Source organism: Crinia signifera, chromosome 1, assembly GCF_055691185.1.
Source record: "Crinia signifera chromosome 1, ASM5569118v1, whole genome shotgun sequence".
NCBI classification, from domain to species: domain Eukaryota; kingdom Metazoa; phylum Chordata; class Amphibia; order Anura; family Myobatrachidae; genus Crinia; species Crinia signifera.
Window position 1 is genome coordinate 458,062,770 of NC_139217.1, and position 10,867 is coordinate 458,073,636.

The following is a 10,867-nucleotide window of genomic DNA, read 5'->3' on the forward strand; positions in this document are numbered from 1 at the left end:
GACCCATGTCAACCTTACTGCCTGTCAACCTAGTGATGTCGACCCAATGTTTGTCGACCTAGTTGCTGTAGACCCAATGACCGTATCCCATCTGCGCACTGTGGAATAAGTTCATCTTAATTGCCCCGGAGGCAAGATATGTTTGGGTACACACACACTCACACCACCTTTATATAAATATATGTGTGTATGTTATGTATATTATGTTTAAAATAAAAAAAACATGTCTGACATCTATGGTCCTGCTACTGTAGGAGGTGGAGTCGGCCACAGAAGCCATATTGATGGGCGTGTGTCGTGTTTGGTTGTGTCACATACTGTATGTACACATTCACCAACAGAATGGTCAATAAAAAGGGAAATTGATCTAATCTTGAAGAGAGATAAAGGGGTCTATGTACTTATGGGGCCTACACACGGGGAGATGTGCTTGAGCTTTCTGAGCATTGCTACTGTAGATCACAGCACACAGCGATCTGTCAGGGCCAGTGTTCCCTGGTGAGAACACTGGCCCGACAATTAGGTACATTTATCCAGCATGCTGGATATACTGTAAATAGCTGGGCAATAGAGACATGCAGGGCTACTATCTAACCTCATCCCTTCCCTAACCCCAGCATTTCCTTCCCCCCTTAGCCCCCTGCACTGACCCAACTGCTATTTACACCTATATCCCCTTTCTATCCTATCTCATACCCTCTAACTGTACCGATTTAGCCAGTACAGTACCGTTTTTTAATGGTCTGTACCGGCTAAATCTAACTGTACCGATTTCTGAGGTGGCTTCTGGAACTCTGGGAAATGTAGTCTTCATCTGCCAACTGCTCCTTGTGTAGTATGAGGCTTAGGGGGATATTCAATGTTCCGATCACGGCAGGCGAGCTTGCTCGCCTGCCGTGAGCCAGTCCCGTTCTCGGTCAGCTCGACCGAGAACACGCAGGTGGGATTCAATGTCCCGCCTGCAGCGGGTCGAGAAGGGGGCGTGGCCGCGAGTTGCGGCCGGGAAGTGACGAGATGCAGCCGGCATCTCGTCACTTCCCGGCTGTTCTCGGCAGAACGAGCCCGACAGCTAGAGATGTCGGGCTCGTTCTGGGAGAAAACCCTGTTCAATGCTGTCGGGGAAGACAGCATTGAATAGGGCCCGTCGAGCATCTCCCCCACGGGAGATGCTCGACGGAGATTGAATATCCCCCTTAGACTACATTTGCACTGCAGGGAGACTCAGTGGGACTCCAGTCCTTACCTTGCTTAGGGATTTCTCCCTGGAACCCCTGCACCTCCTCTCCGTTCCTAGGGGAGTGCAAAGCCAGTGCACCCCGGGCCCACAGAGCACAGGGGCGCCCCCTGATACAGTTTTTGAGCTTATGGGCGGGCGGCTGAGGACGAGGAGGCCCCGGGGGCACAGAAAGCAGGGTGAGTGCTACTAACATTATACCTGGGGCCCCGGGTATATGATCTTAAATGACGCCAATACACCTTCGGAAAGGGGATTTTGCCACACCTCCTTTTTCCACTGAACACGCCCATTTGGCCACACCCCTTTCCGAATGTGCACCGATTTCTTCCCTCCAGATGTTGGAGGGTATGCTATCTATGGGGGCAGTGTTCCCTCTAAGCTGTGCGCGCGTGCGCGCGCACACAACTCGCCAAGCGTGCGCACAGACATTACAACAGAGCGCACAAAGCAGCAGTGGTCCCTTTTTGCAGTTGTGGACTCAATTTCACCCATTAACTACATTGTGTGCTGTGTTTTGAATGTTTAAATGTTTAATATAATTTTGAAGTAAAGTTAACACAAATGCTGAACGTCATTTTCCAGTTATATATAAGTGACGCACAAAAATTTTAATTTCCTTCCAAAGTTGCACAGCCAAAATCTTTTGCCGCACACAGCCTTCATAAAATTAGAGGGGACATTGTATGGGGGATGTGTAGGTGGTCTGTTGCTGTATAGGGAGCTCAAAAAGCATAATATGTAATGAGACCCAGAAACAGTGGTGTGGGACCCCAACTTTTTAAAGTAAGAGGTTCCCGGGACCCACAATTTATTTCACTAACCGCTCTCACCGAACTCAGCCTGTGACATGGTAGTTAGGAACTGATTGTCGGGTACTTTATCATCTCTACGGCTTAGTACATAGACCCCTTTGGCCATGGTCACCAAACCACTTTGAAGTAACATTTATCAAGCTCATTCTATAAAATTCTAGGTAGCCGCTGATTGGTTGCCATGGGCAACTTGTAAAGAGAGATAATGTACAACAGCTTCTGTTATTTTACACGCTCGCTGTGCTAGAAAAAAATTACAGGAGCTGATTTGTAGGTTTGTTTGTAGCATACTGTGGCCCCCACAAGGGCTTTTGGAATTTGCTGCACTCAATGTGAAGATCTGGGTTCCTTTTTTTTTTTTTTTTAAAGTTGGTAGGTATAAAAAATATACAATGGGTCTGGCGGTGCGGCCAGAGGATAACGGCCACTGCTGCAGCCGGGGACCTGAAGATGTCAACAGCCCCTTGTACCAGCTGGGAAAAGGGGACAGCTCACCGCAGCGATTACAGCAGAGCTGCCTTAGTCCTGGGAAACCAGCGTTGCCAGACTTTTGCTATTGTGCATGCTAAAAAAAATCCCTAAAAACTCGGAAGGTGCAGAGTGTGCTTGTGTGATGTTCACGTCTTGTGTTGGAAAAGGGCCGGGCATTCCTGCGCAGGGTCCAAGAGGTAGATAAACAAACAATGTAGATTTTAGGTTGGCTAAAGTGTTTGCATTCTCAGGTGCTCAATCATTCACTCTGGAGGCCACACTTGGAAGGTAAATCTGCACCTTTCATAGGGTCCGGGCCCATGATCCAGGCCCATTATACTTGTCAGCTTTTGAAATCATTTGTCATTAAAAGATAGCAATCGTTTTATGGTACACATTTTAGGACATAGGTCATCCATGCTATACAATGTTATGGTAATGTAGAGAACATGGGGGAAATTTACTAAAGGAAATTTGTAAAAAATAGGTGTATTTGTATCCAGAAATACACTTATTTTTGACATTTACTATCCCGAAAAAATGGCAATTCGTATTGATAGCACATCAATACGACTACGAATTGCCGTATTTTCGGGATAGTAAATGTCAAAAATAAGTGTATTTCTGGACACAAATACACCTATTTTTTTTACAAATTTCCTTTAGTAAATTTCCCCCCATGTGTTCACACATAGGCTGTTTGCTTACAAAGTTCCTTCCATGGGAACCATGAAATGTGCTACCCAGCAGGCTGCCGTGGACCTTTTCTAAGCAGGTGCCCTGAAAACAGTGTTTGCGCCTTGGTGGCAGAAAATCCATAAAGAGTCACTTTACTGCTCCATTCAGACTCATTCATGGGGTAAAAATGATTAGAATTAAGACACCCGTATTTACATCTATTGGGGCAACTCCCTGTTCCGGCAATGCCTGGGTTGGGTGATTGCCAAAATCCAAGATCTTAGACAATATTGATTTGCTGTTTCTAACCCAAAAATGATCAGAATCGGGTATATTGGTTTTTTACACATGCTGGGTTTTACCGATAACCTGAGAAATTGCAGATCATTCAAACATTCCCTACAGCTCTTCTGCGTAATCAACTTCACCTCATCCTGGCATTACAGGGTCTGCTGTACTCTGTACAACAGGGGTGGGCAAACCGGTTCTCAAGATCTATCAATAGTCCACGTATTTCAAATCTCCTGGCTGCTGCACAGCTGTAGTCATTACTAACTGTCACATGTCCCAAATCCCCTAGCTGGTGCACAGCTGTAGTCATTACTAACTGTCACATGTCCCAGATCACCTAGCTGGTTCACAGCTGCAGTCATTACTAACTGTCACATGTCCCAAATCACCTAGCTGGTGCACAGCTGTAGTCATTACTAACTGTCACATGTCCCAGATCACCTAGCTGGTGCACAGCTGTAGTCATTACTAACTGTCACATGTCCCAGATCACCTAGCTGGTGCACAGCTGTAGTCCTTACTAACTGTCACATGTCCCAAATCACCTAGCTGGTGCACAGCTGTAGTCATTACTAACGGTCACATGTTCACAATCACCTAGCTGGTGCACAGCTGCAGTCATTACTAACTGTCACATGTCCCAGATCACCTAGCTGGTGCACAGCTGTAGTCATTACTAACTGTCACAGGTTCCAGATCACCTAGCTGGTGCACAGCTGTAGTCATTACTAACTGTCACATGTCCCAGATCACCTAGCTGGTGCACAGCTGACGTCATTACTAACTGTCACATGTCCCAGATCACCTAGCTGGTGCAGAGCTGTAGTCAGCAGAACATCTAGATATCGTTATGAAAAGCTGACAAGGACAAGTTGTACAAAAGATGGCTATTCTGGAATTCCCACAATGTTAGACTCTAGCTGCATTGTGTTATTATTATCGGAGAGATTGTGTGTACTTTCAGGGTTGTCACCATTACTAAATATAGTTTAGCATACATTCTGTACACTGGCCAATCACAGAGTGGCTTCTGCAGCAACAAGGAATGGGTGACCTCGGTGTCACAGAAAAGCATGAAAGAGTGCGTGTGTGTGTGTGTGTGTGTGTGTGTGTGTGTGTGTGTGTCTGTTGTGATCCCAAGGGCTTTCAAGCACTCAAGGAATGGTATATTAGAGTGGGCCCACACATCCAAGAGTGTATATACGGTAGTTCTTATAAAATGGCCCCTGCTGGGACACACATACAGAATAGGATGTTTAACTGTAAATATTTGTAATGAATAAACATTTAACTGGATAACAGTGTAAGTGAATAGAATAATTGAAATCAGTGAGGAAGGCTGCTGTCAGTGAGGCAGAGATACGCTGCTGTCAGTGGGACTGGGATGTGCTGCTGTCAGTGAGGCAGAGATACGCTGCTGTCAGTGGGACTGGGATGTGCTGCTGTAGGCTGCTGTCAGTGAGGCAGAGATACGCTGCTGTCAGTGGGACTGGGATGTGCTGCTGTCAGTGGGACTGGGATGTGCTGCTGTCAGTGAGGCAGAGATACGCTGCTGTCAGTGGGACTGGGATGTGCTGCTGTAGGCTGCTGTCAGTGAGGCAGAGATACGCTGCTGTCAGTGGGACTGGGATGTGCTGCTGTAGGCTGCTGTCAGTGAGGCAGAGATACGCTGCTGTCAGTGAGGCAGAGATACGCTGCTGTCAGTGGGACTGGGATGTGCTGCTGTAGGCTGCTGTCAGTGAGGCAGAGATACGCTGCTGTCAGTGGGACTGGGATGTGCTGCTGTAGGCTGCTGTCAGTGAGGCAGAGATACGCTGCTGTCAGTGGGACTGGGATGTGCTGCTGTAGGCTGCTGTCAGTGAGGCAGAGATACGCTGCTGTCAGTGAGGCAGAGATACGCTGCTGTCAGTGGGACTGGGATGTGCTGCTGTAGGCTGCTGTCAGTGAGGCAGAGATTCGCTGCTGTCAGTGGGACTGGGATGTGCTGCTGTCAGTGGGACTGGGATGTGCTGCTGTCAGTGAGGCAGAGATACGCTGCTGTCAGTGGGACTGGGATGTGCTGCTGTAGGCTACTGTCAGTGAGGCAGAGATACGCTGCTGTCAGTGGGACTGGGATGTGCTGCTGTCAGTGGGACTGGGATGTGCTGCTGTCAGTGGGACTGGGATGTGCTGCTGTCAGTGAAGCTGATATAGGGCCTTATTCTAGTTCACTCTTAGAGGCAAATTCCTTCTCAGATGGACAAAACCATGTGCACTGCAGGTGGGGCAGATGTAACATGAGCAGAGAGAGTTAGATTTGGGTGGAGTTTTTCTTCAAAGTTAGATCTATATTGCAGTGTAAAAATAAAGCAGTCAGTTAGTATCCCTGCACCTCACCCAAATCTAATTATATCGGCACCTGTTACATCTGCCCCCCTGCAGTGCACATGGTTTTGTCCATCTGAGAATGAACTTGCCTCTAATGCTGAGTACACATGGGGGGGGAATCGAACGGAGGAGGGAGGGAGCAGCAGCAGCAGACGCTGCTGCTATCACGCGGCGGGGACGAGAGAGACCCGAACGGAGGAGGGAGCAGCAGCAGCAGCAGAAGGGAATCCTTCTGCCGCTGATCTCCGCTGACCTCCTGCTCAGCACAGGGGGGAGCCGCTGGTCGCAGGAGCATGCTCCTGCGACCAGCGACCATTAGGGAGTGCACACGGGGGCGTTCAGCTGGCGATTTATCTCCAGCAGCACTCCAAATCACTGGCAATATGGTCGCTCAGCGACCATATTCCCAGCGATTTCGGCCAATATTGCCTCCGTGTGTACCCACCTTAAGAGTGAACTAGAATAAGGCCCATAAGCCGCTGTCAGTGAGGAGGGGACATGCCGCTGTCAGTGAAGCAGATATAAGCTGCTGTCAGTGAGGAAGGGATGTGCTGCTGTCAGTGAGGCGGGGGATGTGCTGCTGTCAGTAGGACTGGGATGTGCTGCTGTCAGTGAGGAGGGGACGCGCCGCTGTCAGTGAAGCAGATATAAGCCGCTGTCAGTGAGGCGGGGATGTGCTGCTGTCAGTGAGACGGGATGTGCTGCTGTCAGTAGGACTGGGATGTGCTGCTGTCAGTGAGGAGGGGACACTGTCAGTGAAGCAGATATAAGCCGCTGTCAGTGAGGAAGGGATGTGCTGCTGTCAGTGAGGCGGGGGATGTGCTGCTGTCAGTGAGGCGGGATGTGCTGCTGTCAGTAGGACTGGGATGTGCTGCTGTCAGTGAGGAGGGGACGCGCCGCTGTCAGTGAAGCAGATATAAGCCGCTGTCAGTGAGGAAGGGATGTGCTGCTGTCAGTGAGGCGGGATGTGCTGCTGTCAGTGAGGCGGGATGTGCTGCTGTCAGTGAGGAGGGGACGCGCCGCTGTCAGTGAAGCAGATATAAGCCGCTGTCAGTGAGGAAGGGATGTGCTGCTGTCAGTGAGGCGGGGGATGTGCTGCTGTCAGTGAGGCGGGATGTGCTGCTGTCAGTAGGACTGGGATGTGCTGCTGTCAGTGAGGAGGGGACGCGCCGCTGTCAGTGAAGCAGATATAAGCCGCTGTCAGTGAGGAAGGGATGTGCTGCTGTCAGTGAGGCGGGGATGTGCTGCTGTCAGTGAGGCGGGATGTGCTGCTGTCAGTAGGACTGGGATGTGCTGCTGTCAGTGAGGAGGGGACGCGCCGCTGTCAGTGAAGCAGATATAAGCCGCTTTCAGTAAGGAAGGGCTGTGCTGCTGTCAGTAAGAAGTGTCTCAGTTGGGTTTTTTTTAGCGGTGGTCATTTATATGACTGTACTTGTATTTGTCATCCTAGGTTATAGAGGAGCTGTATCCGTAAATGTAGAGTGACAAAGTGAAGAATTCCCCCAAATAATGTGCTAGATAAATTACAGTAAGCTGATTGGCTGCTCTGGACAACTTCTCCACTACATCCACCCTTATGGAGATATTTCTTTAAAGAAAAACCATATCCGTTTATACGGATGATTAACAAATTTATGTTGTGACATTTATAAAAAAAATGTGGTTTTACCTTTCCACTGTGCATTTGGGAACTGGTTCTGTGCGGAAGTGTAAGACCATGAAGTAGATGACAGAGCTGCGCAGGAATGTTGTGTTACAGTACAAAGGGAATAGAGATCACATTACTGTATCGATAAGCGGGCGTTATTTTTAGACACCAGCCTGTAGGTGCACAATACCACTGGCGTTTCCCTTTATGGTTTTAAAAGAAAAGTTTTTTATCACAACGCCTGACTAACGCGCTGAGTAAATATCACTGTAGATGAGAGATGTGTATTGGTGATAAAATATCAGACGTGGTGGCAGTGGGAGTGTCACACTGTGACCGCTCCACACAGATCTGATATTACTTATGGGGAATAGGTTGTACACCAGCAATACATCCTTATATTGGATGGGGGGACTATACATGGGGGGGGGGGGGGGGGGCTTTACGGTTTATCAGACTAGCTGCATCACTACAAGGGTTGTAGCAATGTTATTTGTAGTACACCCGTTTTACTTCCAACATTCATCCCCAGAAATTTCTTCTGTTCCCTTCCCTGATTTTTTTTTGCAAATAAATGATCTATATAAGGAAACCCAGATGGGAAAGCATAATGCAAGCTAATTGAATCCTAATAAGCAGCTTGTGTAACACATAAGCAATTTAGGACAATTGTAAGATGACAATGACAACTACGGTATTAGGTGCTATGTTCCAGACTCCAGTCTCCTTACAAGAAGCGAATTATTTGCCTTGGAAAGATTAAACTGGCGCTCACTTGTAATGCAACACCGCGGCCATGTAAATACACGCCGCAGGGCAACAAACAGACCACACTCAGGATTATGTACCAAGGAAAGAGCCTGCAGTACAGTTCAAAATTCAAATTGGGGAACCACACCAACTGCCAGTGAGTCAGTTTAGAAGGGCAGTTGGTGGGTGTGGCTCCCCTCTTTGAAATGTCATGCAGCCCCCCCCCCCCCCCTCTCCCCCTCTCCCTGGAGCTTCCTCTAATTAGAATACTACATAGTACTTTCATTTATCACACAAAATGATACATAGTTCCCCCATACAGTACAGCACAGTGCCCCCATCTATCACAATGGGCTGTATGTAATGCAGTGCAAGTCCGGCGGCTTTGCGCAATGCCGGGCAAACTTGTTTTTTTCTTTTTGTTTGTTTTTTAAGGGGCAATCATTTACATGGCAAAGCCATTGTTCCTTCCTCATTTCCATTTTTCTTCTTTTATATCATTTTATTCTTTTTCTTTTGGCCTATTCGTTCTTCTGTGGGTTCTAAGCGGCCTTTTAGTTCGGACTACTGTGCTCAGTGATGAATAAGACTGCATGATGGCACTGCTTGTTCTTGCTCATGGATGATCCTGTAAATTCACTTTTGGCAGTTGCATAATTATCGAAGGTGCACGGGATACAGCTGCTATGAGGCCCAGCGGCTTGGGGGGCCCCATGGCCCCACAAATAATCTCTTCATTTTCATTTTCATTTTTTAATAGATCCTCAACGAGCAGTGACTGCATACCTCTCCTGTGCCCCCTTTTAGGCCCTACAGCTGTGGTGGGCAGAGTACCCGGTGCAAAGACAATGCGGTGCTGGTGAATGGGGACCCGGAGCCGGGGACTCAAGGAAAGGGAGACATGCCAAAGTCAGTGGGACACAGGTACTCCATTTTACTGAGGGGGAGGGCGGGCAGGAGGGACAGAAAGAGGTACTGTACACAGTCTCTGCCTTTCACAACCCTTTCAAACCCCTACTCTCCCTCCCCCCCTCTCCCTTCTTTCACTCCCATCTCTCATCCCACCTGCTTTCTCCCCTCTACTCTCCTTTGTCTCCCCCCCCACTTCAACCTTCTCTCCCCCTCCTCTACTTTCACTCCCATCTCTCCTCCAACCTCCATTCTGCCCCTACTCTCCTTTCTATCCTCCCTCCCTTTACCCCTTCTCTATTCCTCTCCTGTCCTCCCTTCTCTCCAACTACCTCTCCCCTCTATTTGTGATGGTCTTTACCTGGCACTGTCTCTCACTCTCCCTGACACCATCTCTTTCCCTGTCATTATGTCTTTCTCTACCTGCCACCCTTTCTCACTCCCTCTCCCGCCGCCACCCTTTCTCTGTCTCTCTGACACCATCTCGCTCTCTTGCTCACCTCTTTCTCTATCCCTCCCTCTCTGACATTCTATCACTTACTCCTGCTCACAAATCTTCCTCTCTCTCTCTCTGACCGCTCCTCTCTCTTTTTCTTTGAATGGGGCACCCCTTTTAAGATTTTGCTATACGGCCCATAAAGTACTAGTTACGCCCCTGCCTTTTGGAATCTGTTCTTTTTGGTATTGGGCCAAATTCAGTTCCTGTCGCATTTGTGCCTATGTGGCACCCATACTGCAGTACGGCATCAGATTATCAGTCCGATGCCAGGTGGAGGGAAAGGAGGCACAACAGCTCCTGTTATTTGGGGAGGGACAATGGCCAGGATCTTCCTTGCGAGGACATGAATGGTGCCAGGGGATTTTATTACAGTGTATATTGATTTTTTTGTTTTGTTTTAATAATAAAAATACAAACCGATAATTTGTATTTACTGTGCAATGTTATAGGGAAGGGAAGGTGGGAGATTGCATCATCGTGTGTCGTGCAGTTCAATCATTGTATGCTGCACTTCCACAGCCATGCTTACAGCCCCTGATCCCCTCAAAACCTTGGGTCCATCACAAATCTACTTTTGTCCATATTAGATGATATTAAACGTGTGTCATCAAGTTTATAATGTGATGTTACCTTGTATTCAATGCTAGGGGATTGCTCAGAGTTTGTTCATGTGTTCTCTTGTGTCTGCTTAGCTATGTTCCAACCCTGAAGTGTCTATATACAAGCATCTTGCAATGGATCATACTAATAAAGAAACCTTTGTTCCAAGTTATTGTGGTTGCTCACTCCCTATTACCACAGGAGTTGAACACTTGAATGAAGAGTACTTTTATATTGTTATCTACTACTCAGGGTGACCGTACTAACCCTGTGATTTTGTAGCAGTTCCAGTGCTGAATTAATGGTGTAGCAACTGGATGGTTGGCCAGGATCCCACACATAGTGCAAGGTCTTCATTGCCAACCTGTAACCTACTGCGGCCCAACTCAGGAACCCAGCTTACCCCACACCCTGCACAGTTGTCATCATTAGGGCAGATGTCTAATGGTGCGTACACACGGGGGCGATTTTGTCTAATATCGCAGGCAAGGTCGTCGCTGAGCGACCATATTGCCCGCGGTGGGAGTTCCCGTTTTCTCCCCCGTAGTGATCGCTGGTCGCAGGAACATGCTCCTGCGACCAGCTGATTACCACTGCCGGGCTCC